The sequence below is a fragment of the Protopterus annectens genome, chromosome 4.part0, assembly GCF_019279795.1.
Source record: "Protopterus annectens isolate FY-2018-M chromosome 4.part0, PAN1.0, whole genome shotgun sequence".
In the NCBI taxonomy this organism is placed as follows: Eukaryota; Metazoa; Chordata; order Ceratodontiformes; family Protopteridae; genus Protopterus; species Protopterus annectens.
Window position 1 is genome coordinate 1,781,691,956 of NC_056733.1, and position 21,582 is coordinate 1,781,713,537.

The window sequence follows — 21,582 nt, forward strand, 5'->3', positions numbered from 1 at the left end:
ATCTAGAATATTTGTTCCTCTTGTCGGGGTATGGACAATTTGTTCCAGGGCATTTGAATTCGCAAAGTCAAGCAATTTTTGTGCTAGTGAGTTTGGGCTAGAGTAGTTTTCCCAATGGTTAGTGGTTAGTGGGATAACTGAAATCCCCCATAACTAGTATGTTTGGTAAAATTATTATTGTCTTCAGTTTGGTTAAGTAGGCTTCATGGCTGTTGTGACCCAAGAAGAGGGATCAATAACTGGCTAAGACTTGAACGGGGGTCTTACCCACCATAAGCTGGACCTGGTTACCTCCCGGGAGTTGTCCAGTCTAACTAGACAGGGGATGAATTTATTTCTAATATGGATTGAAACACTGCCTCCTTTGGTTTCCACAAGTTCAGTTTGTGGTCTAAAGATGTGAAAGGCATTGTAGCCTTGCAGGGCTGGTGTAATCTCTGAGCCCTTAAACCAGGTTTCTGTGAGTGCACAGACATCTCCATTTTCTAGTTCTAGAAGGGCTTCCAGAAAGTGCAGTTTTTAGCTTAATCTCATAGCATTTAGCAGCAGGACCCTTATTTAGTCAGATTGGTTAATTTCATGTTGGTAATGTTGTTTTCTATACCATACCTAAAAAAGGGCACTATGGGGGAAGCAAGAGCCTTTGCCAGCAGCCTAAAGCCTAGGGGTGCCAGGTGCAAACTGTCTCTGGCAAAGCTGTGAGGTTTGTCTACCATGGCTTCCCAGGAAGACAGGAACAGGATCCCCTTGGAATGACACAAAAACCTAAGCCATTTATTGAAATCAATCATTTTATTTGTTTATACTGTGGCATCATTCTAGGTGGGGGTAGTATGCTGCTCAAGGTTAGGTACATACCTGTCTGGGACACATAGTCAGAGAGTTTGACCATGTCTCTCATCATATAGTCCAGTGACATAAGTCTCAGGTCATTCACACCAACATAAACTATGACAGAGTCATAACGGTATTTGTTGCCGAGAGACCCGAGTGCATGTGTGATTTGATGAATCCTGGCACCAGACACGTAGCTGACCATGACTTTATTCTTGTCCAACCTGGTGAGTGGAACATCTGTGTGTCTCACTACTGAGTATCCAATGACAAGAAAACTTGTTTTTTGAGTGTTATGCCTTACAGGCTTGGTGGGTGAGACACTGGTGTTGCTATGTGTCATGGGTGATGTGGAGACTGTACTACATGTAGCAGTCTTGTGTTTTGGATGTCTCTGGTGTTTCAGTAAGTTTTTTGAGAGAACCTTTGCATATGTGGATTTATGTGTTTGATGCATGCTATGTGTATGAGTAGTGGCGTTATGTGAATGTGTAGTGGTGGGTGAGTTGACAGCCTTCTCCGTGTTACTGTTTTGAGGGAGATAGAGCATGGATTCTAGATTCTTGGTATAAATACATCTCTTGTACTCTGTACTAGATTGTGTTATCTGTTATCTGTAGAGGGTTGTCTGTGTACATGAAGCAATTGCTACACTGCCTCAAGAGACCCAAGTCAACAAGGTTGGCAGGAGAAACAAGGGTAGTCCAACTATCCATATTGCTAGGTTGAGGACTGTTGTCACTAGTGGTGGCTTTTCAGAAACTATCACAGAGGAGCTCAGTGAATGGATATTTAGGCCTTGCTTTTAGGCGGAAATTTGTTGAAGTTAGCTGTCCAGCATTGGTGCACAATTGAGTAGTAGTGTGGGGTGCTGCACAATGCACAAACAAGCAGAAACCTGCTCAAATGCAAGGTTTAAATACCAAAAGCTAAAACTTGAAAAAAGCCCTGACAAGATTCAAAAGGATCAATGGGGATGCTTATTCCAAGGCCTAGACTTGCCTCCCTTTATCAATCAGGTCCCAAACTGCATAATTCTCTCACAAAGGTGCAGATAGGCCCCTTTGACAAGATGGCCTGAAAAACATGCTCAGGACAAACAAACTACTAGAAATAGTTCAAGAAGCAACAGGCCTGGATCTGGACTATGCTACCAGCTACTATCTACCCTAGTTTTAGCAGGAAACACTAGGAAATGTTTAACACAGCAGAAAAATACCAGTGAGACACTGAAAAAATATTTATAACAGCAGGAAAATCAGCCAGAAGGTTATAAAGAATTATTTAAATAGTTAACAGACCAGTTAATTAAATACTGTTTGGTACAAAAACAGAGCAGGCAGAACAGACAGCTTTAAAACAGCAAAGAAATACAAGTAAATACTTAAACAGTGAAAACAACAAAAACGCTGTCTAAACAGTGAAAAAAGCAATACAATTCAATCTTACAGGCACAGAGTAGCAGGCAATTGCAGTGTGACAGTGTAGCTTAGTACACAGTAAATAAATACAGTATAAACATAGGTGTCAGGCAATACAAAAGTGCAGTAAATAGTATAAATAAGCAAAAAAACTGGCAACTTATATTTTTTGGAAGCTCAGAAGCCTTTAGTCATCTAGTATCTCAGCTCAGAGTTGTGACTGGTAGCCCACCTCAGTTCAGCTCGGTACAAAAAAGTAGAAATCTGCTCAAATGCAAGGCCTAAATACCAGAAGCTAAAACTTGAAAAAAGCTCTAAAACTATTCAAAAGGACCAGTAGGGATGCTTGTTCCATTCCTGGACTGGTCTCCCTTTATCAGTCAGGTCCCAAAAAGCGCAATTCTCTCACAAATCTGAAGATAGGCTCCTTCCAATCCAAGATGGCCTGGACAATGTGCTCAGAACAAAACAAACTATTACAAACAGTTTCAGAAGCAGCAGACCTGCATCTGGACCATGGTACATTTACTAGCTACCTAGTTTCAGCAGGAAACACTAGGGAATGTTTAACACAGCAGAAAAATAGCAGTGAGACACTGAAAAAAGACATTTAAAACACTAGAAAATCAGCCAGGAGGCTCTAAAGAATGATTTAAACAGTTAACAGATCAGTTAACTAAATACTGCTTGGTGGGAAAACCAGAGCAGGCAGAACAGATAGCTTAAAAACAATGAAAGAATATGAGTAAATACTTAACAAACAGTGAAAACAACAAAAAAAACTTTCTAAGCAGTGAAAAAAAACAATAAGATTTGATTTTACAGACACAGAGTAGCAGGCAATTGCAGTGCAATTGTGTAGTTTAGTACACAATAAATAAATACAGTATAAAAGTAGGAGGCAGGCAATAAATATGTGCAGTAAATAGTACAAATAAGTAAACAAGCAAGCAACCTATGTTTTTTTAAGCTCAGAAGCCTCTAGTCATCTGCTATCTCAGCTCAGTACAAACCAGCAGAAACCTGTTCAAATGCATGGCCTAAATACCAGAAGCTAAAACCTGAAAGAAATTCTAACAAGATTCAAAAGGACCAATGGGGATGCTAATTCCAAGCCCTAGACCAGCCTCCCTTTATCAGTGAGGTCCCACACAGCATAATTCTCTCACAAAGTTGCAGATAGGACCTTTCCAAACCAAGATGGTCTGGAAAATGTGCTCAGAACAAAGACACTACTACAAACAGTTCCAGAAGCAGCAGGCCTGGAACTGGAATATTCTACAGCTACTAGCTACCCCAGCTTCAGCAGAAAACACTAGGGAATGTTTAACACAGCAGAAACATAGCAGTAAGACACTGAAAAAAAAACATTTAATACAACAGAAAATCAGCCAGGAGGCTCTAAAGAAGGACTAAAGCAGTTAACAGATCAGTTAATTAAATACTGCTTGGCAGAAAAAACAGAGCAGGCAGAACAGATAGCTTTAAAACAGTGAAAAAAATACCTGTAAATACTTAGCAAACAGTGACAATAACAAAAATGCTTTCTAAACAGTGAAAAAAGCAATAAAACGTGATTTTTACAGGCACAGAGTAGCAGGCAATTGCAGTACAACAATGTAGTTTAGTATACATTAAATAAATAGAGTATAAAAGTAGGTGGCAGGCAATAAAAAAGTGCAGTAAATAGTATAAATAAGAAAAAAAGGCAACTTATGGATTTTTGGAAGCTCAAAAGTGTCTAGTCATCTGGTATGTCAGCTCAGAGTTGTGGCTGGTAGCCTAGCTCAGTTCAGCTTGGTACAAACAATATTAAACATGTTCTGTTGCCATACATTTCTGCTTAGAAAAACTGACAAGAAGCACAGTGAGGTAGACTGACCATTGTGGATCATCCTGCCATCCCACCACAGGTTGCAGCACTGACACCCCGCACTTCTGGGTCCCAAGCTGACAGCATTTCTACCAGAACCTCTGCCCTACCTGTCCCACCTGCATCAGGTAGCTCTACCTCAGCAGCCGGTGCATTGGTAACCTTTGGGAGTAGTAGTAGTAGTGGAAGTGATGATTTTGTCATCTTCTGAGAGCTGAAAGGGCCCTCAGTGCCCGAATTGGCCATGTTGAAAACATGCTTTGTCATATTGCCAAGATGGTGCCACACTGAGCACAACACAGGAAACTGAGACAGGAGACAGTGATTATAGTTCTGAGGGTGAGGACTAGATTCTCACTGTTCTCAGGCTTGACATGGGTAAGCCCTGATGTCCCCTACCTATCCCTAATCAAGTCTACTTTGAAACATCTAAAACCCATAACATCTGATTTCATAACTTTGAGATCAGAACATCTAAAACCCAAAACATCTAAAACCCATAACATCGAATTTCATAACATCTAAGACTACAAATCACAAGAAATTAACATTCCCTCCACATATAATGACACCCAACTACCAAACACACTTTTTACTACATTTCTGCAGGGGGTAAGCCCCTCTGCACCCCCCCCCCATGTGGGGGGCACCACCCCTCACACCCCCTGTAAATTAAATATACCAACTCCAGGATCGCACTACAGTGGGAACAAGTTAATTTCCTAACCCCACTGTATCAAGCCTCACTGCAGAAATGCAGTAGAAAGTGTGTTTGGTAGTTTGGTGTCATTATATGTGGTGGGGATGTTATTTACATGTGATTTGCACTGTTAGATGTTATGGGTTTTAGATGTTCTGGTCTCAATGTTATGAAATTAGATGTTATGAGTTTTAGATATTTCAAAGGGGACCCCCCCTCAGTCATGGTGTCCCACCTTTTGTGTCCACCATCATTCTTGTCTGTTTTGTTTGTCCAGTATGTCAGCACCTGCTTCCTAACCTACCCTACCGACCTGACCCTCCACATTCCTCAACCCCTTCCCCAACATTCCTCTCTCTTTGAATGTATAAAAAAGTAAAAAAAAATGGGCATCTGTGCCACATAAAATAATGCCCCATACATAGCTATCCACTTCACCTATATGTCTACTTGACACACTTGACTTGGTACAATTGGCCATACAACACTATTGTGTTGTTGTTGTACCTACCCTTGGTGCGGTGACAGTCCAAATTCATCAAATTCTGTCTACACTTCTACATTTGTGTTGTGAAGTGGATAACTATGGTTCTCTCCCTCTACCTTCATGCAAATTCCTTTATTCTTTCCCCGTGTCCTATGCTCTGTTTGCCCCCCTCTCCCATTTCACCACTTTCCAGTCAATCTCATTTTCACACTTTTAATCTGGTCAAAAAATAGAATTGCATGCAACACATATGGCTAGAAAGGACTCATAAGAAAGCCTTCTCTTATCTTCCCTCAGCATTTGGCATCACACACCAGTACTGAGTGACAGTGAATGGCTGTTCATGTTCTGTGGCAAAATCTAGTCAGTTGTTGCCATTAACCAAAATAGTCTGGTTGTTCTTTAACTATTGGATGTGGCTAAGTGCAATATCCTCTGTGAAATGTTGATATAAATCAGTTTAATGAAGATTCATTTTTTGACCACAGCATCAAGAGTTTGATTCTAAATGTATGTCACATTATTTCTTACTTTTATGTTGTACTTATATGGTAAATTTCATGGCACATTATCTTACTTTTTATCCAACACATCCATGACCATAAGGAACATTTAGTAAACCACCCTTATTCTACTCATGTCTTAATCAGATTTGCCTCTCCTACAGCTGCTTGATTACCAGAACGATCACATACTGATACAGAGCATGACTGATACAGATGTGTATTAACGACCCATAACACCACCCTTTCATATGTGTCTGTATAGCTATCTTCACCACTTCTCTCTTACTCCTTTGTACTGTTGAATATTCATTAGGCTGATGGATGCAAGTGTCATATTGTGACATTTTCAAACTGTCATTACTTTGCTGATGAATAAAACCTGCATCTTCCATTGTATGACTAGGTTATCACTGCCCTTTCAAATTTATGATTTTGAGATGCATGATATTTCCTTGGTACAGTGCTATGAAAATGATCAAACGTGTAAACTTAATTTTTCATCTTGACAACAGTATGAATCCAGTATTAGCTGAAACTCTTACTGCCTGCTTTTATGTGTCTTTCTTATGAATGTGTTGCTTATGTATATGTCTAAGCCCCTTCTGTTTTATGAGTTGTAGTCCTCCGCGTTTGCACAAGGTCTTGCAATGAGCAACTGCAGTATGTGATGCTAAATGGCATTTTAAGTGCTATTGCTAAATGTGGTGAGTTTTTGCCTTACATTGCATAGTACACTCATTTAACCTGTGATTTTCCTTGAAGCATGTCTCATATGTAGTAGGCATAAAAGATTATTTCAGTAGCCATTACTGACAGTTTGGTTAGGCAACATATTTATGATAGTCATTCCTATGTATTCTTAAAGTTATGATATACATTAATTATGATACTCACATATTGACATGCTTTTGTAAAGTGATCTGTATACTACAGTCAAACCCTGGTTTTTAATTTAGCTCACTGAACTTATACCTTCTGCCACAGAAAAAGCTAGGTTGATATGTGGATTTTTTCCACCAAGTACCGTCCAGAGTGCTGATGGCTACGCATCACCCCTAAACCTACTGGCACTATAAAAGGCAAACGAAATTACATTTTTTCACTTTTTCCTTCAGCAGAGAATTCTGTTTGCTAGCAGCCTAATGTTACACAAATGGGAGAGGCAAGCACAACACTTCATTTCTGAATTGAGCTTTGGCCCTAACAAGGAAGGATATTATTCAACACCCAGAGCATATGTATGCAGCATGCCAAGATAAAGCAAATATTTTATAAATGTAACTAGATTCACAACATCTCCTTTCTGAATCTTATTTCTGCAAAGGTTAGCAGGAAGCACCACTGAACGCTAGTTAACACTACTATTTCACAGTCCAAGTTCAACTTATCGAATTATAATCACGCTTGCACTAGCACTTTGCTAACATCTGTGCAAGTACATTTCTAAGCATAGCCCTTTAGGAAGAGATTTTGAACAAAAATAAATATTACTACTGAATTATATTACTTCATTACATGGAAATTGCTTAATGCACTCATATGAAATGTAGTGAACTGTGTGGTTAACTGACCACTTTATTTATTTACTTATTTTTTACTTTATTTTACATTTGTTTACCGGGAATGTCCTACTGGGCCAAAAGCTCATTTTCAGAGGAGCACTGGGGAGAAAAGCTACAAAATATTTAACAAATACAGAAATGGCTACTAATTAATAAAATGTAAAAAATATAAGGCTCCAGGTGGAAAAATTTACATAGACAAAACATAATCAAACATAAACAAAACATAATACAAAATGAATGACATGTGTGGAATCTACAGTGTCCTTCTCTAGAAAAAAAAAACACTTCAGAATATTTACACAATAGTGGACTATATCTATAGTACAGTAAACTTGTCTCAACAGTTAATTTGGAAGTAGTCTACCATTAAGTATATCAATAATATAAGAGGTGTTTGATGTAGAAAGAATAACAAAGTGTAGGAAGAAAAAAGGTGTAGAGTGCTGAGAGAGAGAGAGAGAGTAGAGAGTGGTCATTAGAGTACTAAGGCTTAGTAAGTAAGACTGGGTTATAAGTAATAAGAGAGAAAGCATAGTATGGCAATCCTGGACTAGTATAAGAGCATAGCCAGTTGCTGGTAAGGTGATCCTGAGAAGCAGCTTAAATTTACAAGTATAAGTGGTGTTTCAAATGTGTAGAGGGATGGAATTCCAGTTGTTAGATATCTGATTGGAGAACAGAGAATGGTACACTTCATTCTGGATAGTTGGGTCTGCACTGCAGCACTGATACTTACAAATGGTATACAACCACTTAGAGCCTTGGCACATGCACTTCACCATTACTTAGCCCTACTGCATGAAAACATTAAGTATTATCTCTGCTGGTAAAATCATGAACTTACTTCCTGCAAAACTTACTACAGTTCCCTCCTTAACCCAATTCAAAATATCTCTTAAAAAACACCTAAAAATGCATTGGCTTTGTCCCTGTACAAACCCTGACTAACCCCCCACTCAAATATCAACTATAAATGAAAACCTTATTACAGGAAGAAACTTTCATTGTATTACTCTGATTCTGTACCTGTCTAGACAACTGAGTATATGTCTCTTACCTACAGGAAAGTACTAAAGTAAGGATGATATCTTGACTCATCCATGTATGTGAACCACTATAAATGTATGTGATCTCCCTCATCAGTAATCTCCAACTATTTCCTATCAGTTAATAATTTCCAACTATTTACTATGTGGATTGTAGAAAATCTTGAACATGTGTGTATATATTGTTGAACAAATGTCCATTTTGTAATAGTTTCACTGTGTGTATACTTATGTATATCTGGAGCTTTTCTCCCCGGGCCTCCACTGAAAATGGACCTACATCCAGTGAGACTTTCCCGGTTAACAAATGTAAAATAAAATAAATAAATAAAAATAAATAAATTACTTGGTATTGACAGTCACTTTGTCCATGCATGAACACATACCATTACAAAAATCTGTGCCATTCATTAATGATGGTCCAGGAATGATTCATTGTCCATTCAGTGTTTCACAAGTATGTCTGTCTCATGTACACAAGTCAGGTACATGTCACTCTCAGTTCTGCAATATACTGTATGCTAATGACAACATAGCTGACATGTCAGCAATATGTATGTATTATTGATCATAACATTGAGTTTACTCCTTCATATCGACGCATGTGGATTTGCACAAAACCTTCAACATCATAATGTTTTCTCTGACAACAGAATGAGAACCTAATCCTATCTGCACTGTATTGTCACAGTGTAAAAGGCAGACTTCTGCAATGTTGCTTACATTAAGTACTGTGTCCTCTACATTGTGTAAAAAGATAAGTAGGGGATTCTACTCTCACAGCAGTCACTGTGTGTGTGTGTGTGTGTGTGTGTGTGTGTGTGTGTGTGTGTGTGTGTGTGTGTGTGTGTGTGTGTGTATAGAGTGATGTAAATATGAACAGACTTAGCTGACCTCAATAAAGCACTAGCCCGGATACATTTTTAAACTACAGAGTGAGTCCACATGAATATCAGACCCTTCTCCCAACATCATCTTCTCTGCAACACAACGCTGATGCCATCCTCTAAAAATTGTACCATCATGTTATAAATATTAGATTTCTGCAGTGGTGCTTGTGTTAAGTACTGTATCCTCTAGATTGTAGGTAGGAGTTCTAATCTCACAACAATCAATTTGTGTGTGTATGAAGTTGAGTAAATATTACTTTAAAGTACTAGCCTTGAGAAACTTTTACACTGCAAGCTGACTCCACATCAATGTCAGACCCTTCTGCTAACATCATCTTCTCTGCAACATACTGCAGATGTCATCCTCTATAAAGTTCACTCTCACAATATAAAAGTCAGACATCTGCTTTGGATCTTGCATTAAGTACAGTATCTTTTAGATTGTATAACTAAATAACTAGGGGGTCAAATCTCACAAAAATCAACTTGCGTGTCATGGTGGGTCCATAGCATCACTGGAGGTTTAATTCAACAGCTGTGCTCATTTGACTGCCACTCATGAGAAACATTTACATCATCAGATCAAGTGCACATTCATTTGTCACTCTGTCAACAAATGCATAATATCTGCAACACACTGATGAGGTCATCATTTCAATAATGTACTCACACCACTAAAGTTAGACCTCTGCTGTGGTGTGTGTGTGTATAATACACTGTGTGTAGATTGTGTCAGTCAACAGATAGGGAGTTCAAATGCAGCACTAAGACTCTCCTGAATGTGTGTGTGTGTGTGTGTGTGTGTGTGTGTGTGTGTGTGTGTGTGTGTGTGTGTGTGTGTGTGTGTGTAAAAGCATGCATGAGTGTCCTGTACCTCTAGTACTGACAACATTTACAATTCCACACAGCTGTAGAAGTCAGTTTAGCACATACATCTTCTCTGCATGACACAGCTGATGTCATCATTTCAAAGATGCGGTGTAGCTCACATGCAGTCAGACTTCTCATGTGGCATGTGCAAACAATACACTTGTGCAGATTGTTTCTGTACACAGGTAGAGCGTTCAAATACAGAAATGACTGTCATCTGTGAGTGTATGTTTCATACAGTGCAGAACATATATGAGGTATGTCTATACAGTGTGCTTGTGCTGTGACACCACTTTGTAATGGAAACATGAAGATAATTCACAATGGTGATGTCATCCATTGATATGAACAGTGTCACAGTAGTGAAATAAATCAGTAGTTACACTTGTGTTTCAGCAAACCTTCATTAGCCTGTGATGTTAGCTGTAGTTCAAATCCCAATGTCAATGCTTATAGTCAGTGTACATGTTGTTAACAGTGTTACACCCATGTGGGCTATGCCCATGTGAAGATATTTCCTGTTACAAGAGTTTATTTTATATTTTCTTTGGTAGACTGCAATAAAGACTGATGCTGTCATTTGAATAGATTGTCATTACATCACAGTTGTAGTGTTTAGTTAATAAACAACTTGGCTCTCTATACAAGATTAAACCCTTCCTAACTCCCCTAGCTAGAACTATTTCCCACACATACCTACTCTCTACCCTCCTCTATGCCTACCCCTTCCTCGCAAACTTGAGTAAAACTGACTTGAACAAATTCACTAGCTGCTATAATCGCATTGCTAGATTTGCCACTGGTACAGCCTATAAAACCCACCTCTGTACTAACCTTAATCTTCTAAGGTGGCTTGAACTGCCTAATCTACTAAAGGTCAACCAACTAGTAATTGCCCCATAAGATTCTCTACCAGTCTGAATACATGCCTGTTTTTCAAAGCCTTATCATCCCGTACCCGAACTTCAAGATGGTCTGACCCTCTAGCAAAATGTTAGTTTACATGCTCAAAACTAACAGCGCAGCTGGGGATGCTCTGTATGCCAACTCTGTAGGCAAAATATGGAACTCACTCCCTGCCTAACATCAGAACCCTATTCATCCCAATTCAAGAAAATTCTTATCATCATCATCTTTCGGCTTTTCCCGTTAGGGGTCGCCACAGCGGATCATCTCTTTCCATTTCTTCCTATCCTCTGCATCTTGTTCTGTCACACCAACTGCCTGCATGTCCTCTCTCATCACATCCATAAACCTTATGTTAGGCCTTCCTCTTTTCCTCTTACCTGGCAGCTCCATCCTTAGCATCTTTTTCCCAATATACCCATTATCCCTCCTCAGCACATGTCCAAACCAACGCAATCTCGTCTCTCTTGCTTTGTCTCCAAACTGTCCAACATGAGCTGACCCTCTAATATACTGATTCCTAATCCTATCCACCCTAGTCACACCCAGTGCAAATCTAAACATCTGTAACTCTGCCACATCCAGCTCTGACTCCTGCCTTTATGTCAATGCCACTGTCTCCAACCCATATAACATAGCTGGTCTCACTACCCTCTTGTAAACCTTCCCTTTCAGTCTTACTGGTACCTGTCTGTCACAAATCACTCCTGACACTCTTCTCCACCCATTCCACCCTGCCTGTACTCTCTTCTTCACCTCTCTTCCACATTCACCATTACTCTGAACTGTTGATCCCAAGTACTTAAACTCGTCCACCTTTACCAACTCTACTCCCTGCATCCTCACCATTCCTCTACCCTCCCTCTCATTTACACACATATATTCTGTCTTAGCCCTGCTGACCTTCATTCCTCTGCTCTCTAGAGCATATCTCCACCTCTCCAGAGTCTCCTCAACCTGATTCCTACTCTCACTACAGATCACAATGTCATCTGTAAACATCATAGTCCACGGGACCTCCTGTCTGATCTCATCTGTCAACCTGTCCATCACCACTGCAAATAAGAAAGGACTCAGAGCTGATCCTCAAAGTAATCCCACCTCCACCTTAAACAGATCTGTCACTCCCACTGCAGTCCTCACCATTGTCACACTACCCTTGTGCATATCCTGTAGCACTCTTACATACTTCTCTGCACTCCTGACTTCCTCATACAATACCACAACTATTCTCTAGGCACCCTGTCATATGCTTTCTCCAAGTCTACAAAGACACAATACAACTCCTTCTGACCTTCTCTGTATTTCTCCAATAACACTCTCAGAGCAAACATTGCATCTGTAGTGCTCTTTCCTGACATGAAACCATACTGCTGATCACTAATCATCACCTCCCTTCTTAACCTAGCTTCTACTACTTTCCCATAACTTCAAGCTATGACTGATCAATTTTATCCCTCTGTAGTTACTGCAGCTCTGCACATCACCCTTATTCTTAAAGATAGGTACCAAAACACTTTTTCTCCACTCCTCAGGCATCCCCTGACTTTCCAAAATTTCATTAAACAATCTAGTTAAAAATTCCACTGCCATTTCTCCTAAGCACCTCCATACTTCCATTGGTATGTCATCTGGGCCAACAGCCTTTCCATTCTTCATCCTCTTCATAGCTGTCCTTACATCCTCCTTGCTAATCTGTTTCACTTCCTGATTCGCTATCCCCACATCATCCAACCTTCTCTCTCTCTCATTCTCCTCATTCATCAGCCTTTCAAAATACTATTTCCATCTACTCAACACACTCTCCTCTCTTGTGAGTACCTTTCCCTCACTATCCTTTATCACCCTTACTTGCTGCACATCTTTCCCAGCTCTGTCCCTCTGTCTAGCCAATTGGTACAGGTCCTTTTCTCCCTCTTTAGTGTCCAATCTCTCATACAACTCTCCATATGCCTTATCCTTAGCTTTCACCACCTCTCTCTTTGCCATGCGCCTCATCTCCTTATACTCATGTCTACTTTCTTCATCTCTTTGACAATCCCACTTCTTCGCCAGCCTCTTCCTCTGTATACTCTCCTGTACTTCCTCATTCCTTGTCCTCCTTCCTCTGTCCAGATGTCACACCCAGCATCTTTCTAGCAGTCTCCCTTACTAGTTCTGCTGTAGTTACCCAGCTATTCGGTAACTCTCCACTGCCTTCCAGTGCCTGTCTTAACTCTTCCCTAAACTCCACTTCACAATCACCCTTTTTTAACTTCCACCATTTAATCCTTGGCACTGCTTTCACACTCCTCCTCCTCTTCTTGATCACCAACATCATCTTACAGACTGCCATTCTATTCTGCTTAACTACACTTTCCCCTGCCACCAATTTACAGTCTCCAATCTCCTTCAGACTGGCCCTCCTACATAGGATATAATCCACCTGTGCGCATCTTCCTCCACTCTTGTACATCACCCTATGCTCCTCCCTCTAATTAAAATACGTATTCATCACAGCCATGTCCATCCTTTTCGCAAAATCCACAATCATCTGACCTTCTGCATTCCTCTCCTTAACACCATACTTACCCATCACTTCCTCATCCCCTCTGTTCACTTCACCAACATGCCCATTAAAGTCCACTCCAATCAGTAGTCTCTCACCCTTGGGTACACTCACCACAACTTCATCCAACTCACTCCAAAATTTCTCTTTCTCATCCATCGCACACCCAACTTGTGGAGCATATGCACTAACAACATTCATCATTACACCATCAATTTCGAGCTTCATAAACATCACTCTGTCAGACACTCTCTTCACATCTAAAACACTCTTGGCATATTGTTCCTTTAGTATAACCCCTACCCCATTTCTCCTGCCATCCACACCATGATAGAACAATTTGAACCCATTTCCTAAACACCTGACCTTACTTCTCTTCCATCTGGTCTCTTGCATGCACAATATATCAACCTTCCTTCTCTCCATCATATCAGCTAGCTCTCTTCCTATACCAGTCATACTGCCAACATTCAAAGTTCCTACCCTCACTGCTACACTCCTAACCTTCCTCCTCTCTTCCTGCCTTCTGGCATGCCTTCGCCCTCCTCTTCTCCTTCGGCCAACAGTAGCCCAATTTCCACCAGCACCCTGTTGGCTAACAGTACTGGTGGCGGTCGTTGTTAACCCAGGCCTCGACCGATCCGGTATGGAAATATGAAATTTTTGCACCATAAGTGTTGTGGCAGTTTACACCGGATGCCCTTCCTGATGCAACCCTCCCCATTTATCTGGGCTTGGGACCGGCACAAAGAAATGCACTGGCTTGTGCATCCCCAGTGGCTGGGTTAATTCAAGAAAATTCTTATACTATACTTTAAAACATGGTGGATATGTCCTTGCTTTACCCCCGATTAACTTTTACTCCCTCAACCGTTTTCCTAATGAAGACTTCCTGCCTCTAATTGCCTCTAAGTGACTATACCCTAGTTATTTGGTTAATAACCTAATTATTTTGTATTAACTTGCGTGACTAAGTTATGTTTTGATCCTTTTCATGAATGTAATTCTGTTTGTGAAATTGTAAAACCTGATTTATATGTATATATGAAACAGTATTTTGTAGTATGTATGTAGTATGAAATTTAGAGCTTTTCTCCCCAGGCCTCCGCTGAAAATGGGCATGTATCCAGTCGGACTATTCCAGTCAACAAATGTAAAATAAAAATAAATAAAAATAAATAGTGACACACCTCCTCAGGATTGAGGACATGCGACAATGTAATGTATGTTGTTGCCTAAGTAAGGCATGTGTTCCAATATGGGATTATATCCACATTGTACATAACTGTTGTTCTACTGCATAGTGACAAAAGCAGGGTGCTACAGGTGTGTTTGGATATACCTAGCATCAGGCAGTATTGTCTGATATACAGCAAAATTATTTCTAAGTTACTACAGGGATACATATTCCTTGATTCATATACATGATGTAATGTTTTCACATAATCACATATATGACAACTGGAGATGCACTTATACCATGGCACATTTATTGATCCCACTGTGGTATTGACAACACTTAGACAAACATTTCAAACCAGCACTGAATGACTTTAAGCATTTGTGTCCTTAACTGTTCTGCAGGAAAGACATTCCCCCCAATTTTACTTTGTATGTATAGAGTGGCAGAGGCCTCCCCCATCAATTTTAGAAGATAAAAATTATGAGCAAATAAAGTATAGCTGATTAGAATACTTCACATGGGTTGAGTTCAACAGCTATAATATCAGTTCCACTGTGGTGCATGTGATTAATAGTCATATTGTTAGTTGGAGGAATTGTACAGCTGATATTCAGTTCTAGCATAGGGATTCATTTTCTGTAAACTTATTGATGTCACACAACAACCATTACATCACATCAGTCTTATCCCTTGATATGTTAGATGAACACGTGAACATAGCTCTGGATTTCATGGCAGTAGACATTTCTTCTGCCAGTGTCATAGAGAGAGTGCTACTGTGGCACATGCAATGAGTACTCTGGAATACACGAGTGTGCTCCAGTTCTTGGGTGCTATGTATATAAACATACAGAGTACCTTTCCTTGACTCCAGAATGTTGATATATGACTTGATCACAATTGTGTGCACATGAGCATACTAATTTCATTATCATCAGTCAGACATGCAGATATGGCATTCATTATCATGGATCCTTTCTTAATTCACACATTAGTTTCATTTGTTTGTGACAATATTCATAGATACCTGCTGTGGCACATGCCGACAATACACAGCTCTGGGAAATACATTGCATCATAGTGTGCTGTTTGCATCTGTTCTTATCTGTCAGAATAATGCATGTGTCATACTGGAATGCCTTACACAAGGGTATTACGCATTTCATAGTCTGATTCCACATTTATAACACCATATGCACCTATATATGGGATGCATAACCATTACGATATTGAAGTGCATAATTCCATTCAAGGGTGATCGTCATCATACATATTTTAGGCCTATTTCTGTAGCATATGCCATTAATGTACAGGTCAGTGGAAACATTGATGGGATGGGTTCAATTCTTGCAAAAGAAGGCTGTGGTTTCTAAACCATTCCTATTTTCCAACATGTTATACTGACGAAATGCACGATATGCAAATATCGCATAATGTATGTACTATCCTTGCAGATTTCATCTCTGCTCAGAATGTTAATGAAATGTATATGTTATATAATCCCTTCTGCTACAATGTTAATTTGGGTAACTGTCACATCCTATAATATCATGTCTGCTTTTATTTACCTATATTTCCTCAGGTAGTGCTACTACCATTAATTATTATGACATATGTATTGCAAACCTTTCTTATTACAAAATTATCTTTGAGACATAAGCACCATCACATCGATTATATTAGTATAATTTGACCACTTACCCTCCCCTCTTACATATTTCTATATACATTTTTTTTGGTTTCTGTGTACATTGTCCTCCCTGTCTGGTAACCCATCTATTGTAGTTCCCTTGCTGTTTCCCCTACCCTTTTACTTATTTATGTATTCATATGCTTAAATTAAGAAACAAGTAATCTCTGTGGTATACCCTAAGTCTCAAACAACCCACCATACAGGTATAGTTTGTCCAAAACAAAACAGTGTATGAAACTTCTCTGTGTGGCAGTTTTCAATCCCTGCATGTCTAGTCAATCACTATATATTAAAAGGTAGAAAAAATCAGAAAATGGTGGTAGAAACAACAAACTTAAACATGTCCTAAATCAATAAATAAAAATTTATTTTGAAATATGAATATAGGATTATTAACTCTAGTAGGTATTCAGAAGTAATCCAAGCAGGGAAGACAGTCTGTTTCCAGTTGAAAATCCTTTATTAGGCACACAGACAAATGATCCAAACAAAACAAAAAAATAAACAGAATAATAGTTCATCCCCAACTTTCTGACTATATACCTGTTATCAGGTATCCAAAAACAAAAAGCCAGCACCAAGATGTATAAAGTGTAACTTTTATTATAAAGTTATCACAGACAGACCGGTTTCGGCATAAATTTCAAGCCTTCCATGGCTGCAAACATTTAAACATTGGACTATTTGGCAATAAAAAAAAATCATATTTTGGCATCCAGAAAAAAATACATTGTCCAAAACATTATCTATTTCCATAAATTGTTAACAATGATCATTTTCATCCCTCTAGACTTCTTCAGATATGTGTAGAAGAACCCTAAAAATATATATCTACAAAAATCTTACTAAAACTAACCAATATGCATAGTGAAAAACAGTAAACCAAAATTAAAACAAGATTACAACCTTATATGTACATTTAATGAGTAAGTTAAACCAGGAAAAGAACATGAACTTAGTGCTAGCCAGTGTGGGACAGAACATATAGTGTCCTTATAAAAGTAGTGAACACTCCATATAAAATAAAACTAATCTCAATACATAAAAATAAATTAACAGCCCATTATAAATTTAAAAAAATGAATAAAAACAATATTAACAAAAATAATTTGCAATAAAGCAGAAAAAAAATATTCTGTATTTAAGCTAAAAGGGTGTGATGACAGAAACATATTATACACTACTATTAAATATTATTTACCATATTAAAAGCAACTGGAAAGGAATGATCCTGGACAATTGGAAAAAGATCATAGTGGATAAATAAGGACAGTGGAAAAATAAAATGAGTCCTGTGATCAATGTGGCAATTTGTTAAGTTCTAGTACATTATTAAGTGAGGAGTAGCAATTTAGTTCAGGCTTTCTGAAAGATTTCAGCCTAAATTGCTATATGTTCACATTTTTTCATTACATTCAGGATACCACATTCAAGATCACCCATGTCTATGCAATCCAGTACCTGGAATTTAAAACCTGTGTGTCTTCTATGCATAGAAAGGTGTTTGGCTAGTGCATTGTTTTTACACCCAGAGTGGATTTCTGCTAGATGACATGAAATCCTACGTTTAAGATTATTTATACTCATGCCCACATAAAATACATGACATTTGTTGCACTGTGCCCTGTAAATTAATTTTGTAGTATTACAGTTACCCCTACACTGGTCTTAATGATTTAATTAAGGGCAATGAAAACTATAAAACTATCACCTTGGTGTGTGTGTGTGTGTGTGTGTGTGTGTGTGTGTGTGTGTGTGTGTGTGTGTGTGTGTGTGTGTGTATATATATATATATATATATATATATCTATATATATATATATATATATATATATATATATATATATATATATATATACACACACACACATACATACATACATACAGAATGTACAATTAGCTTCATATCTTTTGGTGCTAAATTCATCAAAACTTCCTGGCCTTCCTGTAAACAAAGAATGGGGCTTCACCTAAGATGTTAATCAGATAAGGGTTTCCTGTGACAACAACCCAGTTTTCTTTAATAATATTTTTGATACTGTGATAATCCAGAGTGTATGTCAAGATGCAGCTATTTTTGCATTTGTTACTCTCTGTGGAATTTCTTAAATATTCTCCTAATAGAGATGTTGGGTGAAGGTGCTTTGATACTTTTTAGTTCAGTAATTGGTTCCATGATGCTTTTTAACATCTGTCTTTCATAGCCTCTCACAAGGAAATCATTCTCTAAATTGTTCAGGTTTCTTGGAAAGGGTTCCAGCTCTCTGGTAATTCTAGCTAATCTATAGCCCTGGGACTTTGCCAGATCAGTGGTGATTCTGTTACTATATGAGCCCTTGAAATCATTATATATAAGAAAGTGATTGATGTAGAGCTGTGGGAAGAGGTAATGAGGTAAGTGATAACATCTCCAAGCTGCAAGGTTGTCACCTTCCTACACAATAAAAATATCAACAATAAAGCACAAATGGCATGTGATATGCTGCATGTAGTCTGCGTTGTTTAAGTCAAAGTCCTCCTCCCATTTGCCCGGGGCAATGTTCGCTGTGCTGGGAGCCGTGGCAGCCCCCATGGCTATAACAGTTTTGTTTATAATGTTTGCCATTGATAGTGAAGAAATTAAAATCCAGTACAAGATTAATGAGCTTGCTTAACTTTTGCAGCTGTGCCTGTGTACCTTGATTATGTCTCTTAAATGATTCTATAGCTCCTATTATACAATAATTGTGAAGGAGCACTGTGTATAAATATTACACATTGATAGTTAATAAAATACTGTCAGCTTCCACTGCAAACTTTTTTATTTTCCTCAAAATCTGTTATATATGACTTATTCGTTTCTGCTAAGGGTTTCAGCAAGTAGTCAAGGTAAATGGTCATGGCTTCAGCAAGGAAACCTCCACTTGCCACCACCAGTTTATAGGGTGGGTCTTCTCTGTTCTTGTTTGGCTATGGTATTTCAAAAAAGTTAGGTAAACAAGGGCATAGGTTTCATAAATATTTATAAAGATTTTCAGTAATAAGTCTTTCTTCCCGTGATGTGGTGAAATTATTGTTCCATACATTGTATGCTCTTTTTATGTCATCCACGGTAAATAACTCATAAAATTTGTTATCCTACAGCATGTTCTCTATCTTTTGTTTGTAGCTAGGGGTTTCAGTCATAATAATACCTCCTGCCTTGTCTGCCTTCATTATGCACCTGGATTTATCATTGCCTTGCCCAATTCTTTTAAATATCTCAACAACCAAGTAACACAGAATTCCTTACCCTCATGTGAAAGCTCTCAGCTAGATGAACAAAATACTGCTTGAGTGGTTGCAGAGTCATTGTACACAAAATATTACAGATGTAATAGCTACTGTGTTTACTGTGACTTATAAAATTCGGTTAAAGACCTAGAACCTAAAAAATACTAGCACTACTATAAAAATAGTTTGTGCTGAAGATTTTGCCATTAATACTTATTTAATAACCCCTATGATTCCAGAGATATGAACATTTGTTTGAAATGTGAAGACACAATTTGATTCAGTCAAAAGGTGTAGGCTCTGCCAATTGGAAGTTACAGTGCAAACATCCTGAGTTCCATTGGATTGAATGAGTTAACAGACTGGAGTCTATTGTAAAGGTAGCTGGAGAACCAGCTGGTTGAAGTGTTTGATAGGCCAAGTGAAGAGAGTTGTTTTAAAGGAAGGCTATGGGTGAATGGCATTGAAGACCTTGTACAGATCCAGAAATACAGCAGAAACCCATTGGCCTTTGTCCCTGGCTAGATTAATAGTGTTGGTGAAGTTTAAGAGAGCTGTTGTAGTGCTGTGCTCTGGTATAAACCCATGTTTTGTGGGGGTGAGGAGGTTTTTAGTTTGTAAATGAGTAATTAATTGATTCTGAATACATTTTCAAGGATTTTTGGAAGAGGGGAGAGATTGGCAATGGGTCTAAAGATGGATATATCTTTGGAGCTACCCTCCTTGTGAAGTGGGATGATGTGCTATATTTTCTTTAAGCCTGGGGACATATGATTCCTGAACAGACATATTTGCAAGATTGAATACTTTAAAGGAAATTGAGATGGCTGCTATTTTTAAGTCAGTTTTATTTGTTTAAGATATTTCTTGAGTGTTATGATAGATACTGGTTAAAAGGAGAAAGAGTGAGTTTTAATGGACGTGGGAGGTGAGACTGAGTGGGATGTAGTCAGATGATTATTAGAAGAGGCTGATGTGTTTTGAGTTTGGTTGTGAAGGAGTTTAGTGATTCTAGAGATGACATGATCATTGAAAGCATTTGCTGTTTCTTCGGAGGAGCAGTGGGTATTGGGATTTGGTTGTGCATTTTTGTAGCATTATTCTGCAAACTAGAGAAATAAAGTTTCTTGTCAAGTTTGCTCTGCCATTTGGCTTTATTTCGTAAGTATTTATACTGTTGAAAACTGTTTTCTGTTTTATTATTGAGCCATGCTTTCCAGGCCTTATCTCTATTCCTTATTAATTTCCGGGTAGTAGACTGAGACAGGGAGCATGGCTGTTTCACACTCTTTGAAGTCTATGGGGGCGGCATGCTGTTCGACTGTTCGATAAATATCTCATTAAAATAGATAACTGCATCATCTAATGGCAAGTCTTTTAGGATGTTTCAGTAGTGAGATTATACTGAAGTGTTAAAACAGTTGTGGGTCAAAGTTGTTCATGTTGCAAGAGGAGTTATATGTGTGTTCCCTGGGAGAAGTGTGCCACTGTCTTGTGGCATATATGGGCAGATGGTCACTAAGTGTGCTAGCTAAGGTGCCATGGGAGCTTATATTGTTAGGGTTACTTACTAATAACCAGTCCAGAGTGGGTGTTTTACCATTTTTCAGGTTGATTCTAGTAGGATCACTGATAAGTTGGGAGAAATTGTACAGGTTTGTACTAGAAGTTATCTCAGAGGTTAGACTTGACCAGTTGATGTTAACATTGCTTAGTATAATTGTCTCTGTGTGTACATTATCAGATAACCAGGATAGGATGCCCTCCAATGTGCTAATATTATCTCCAGATAGGATATAAAGGGCTGC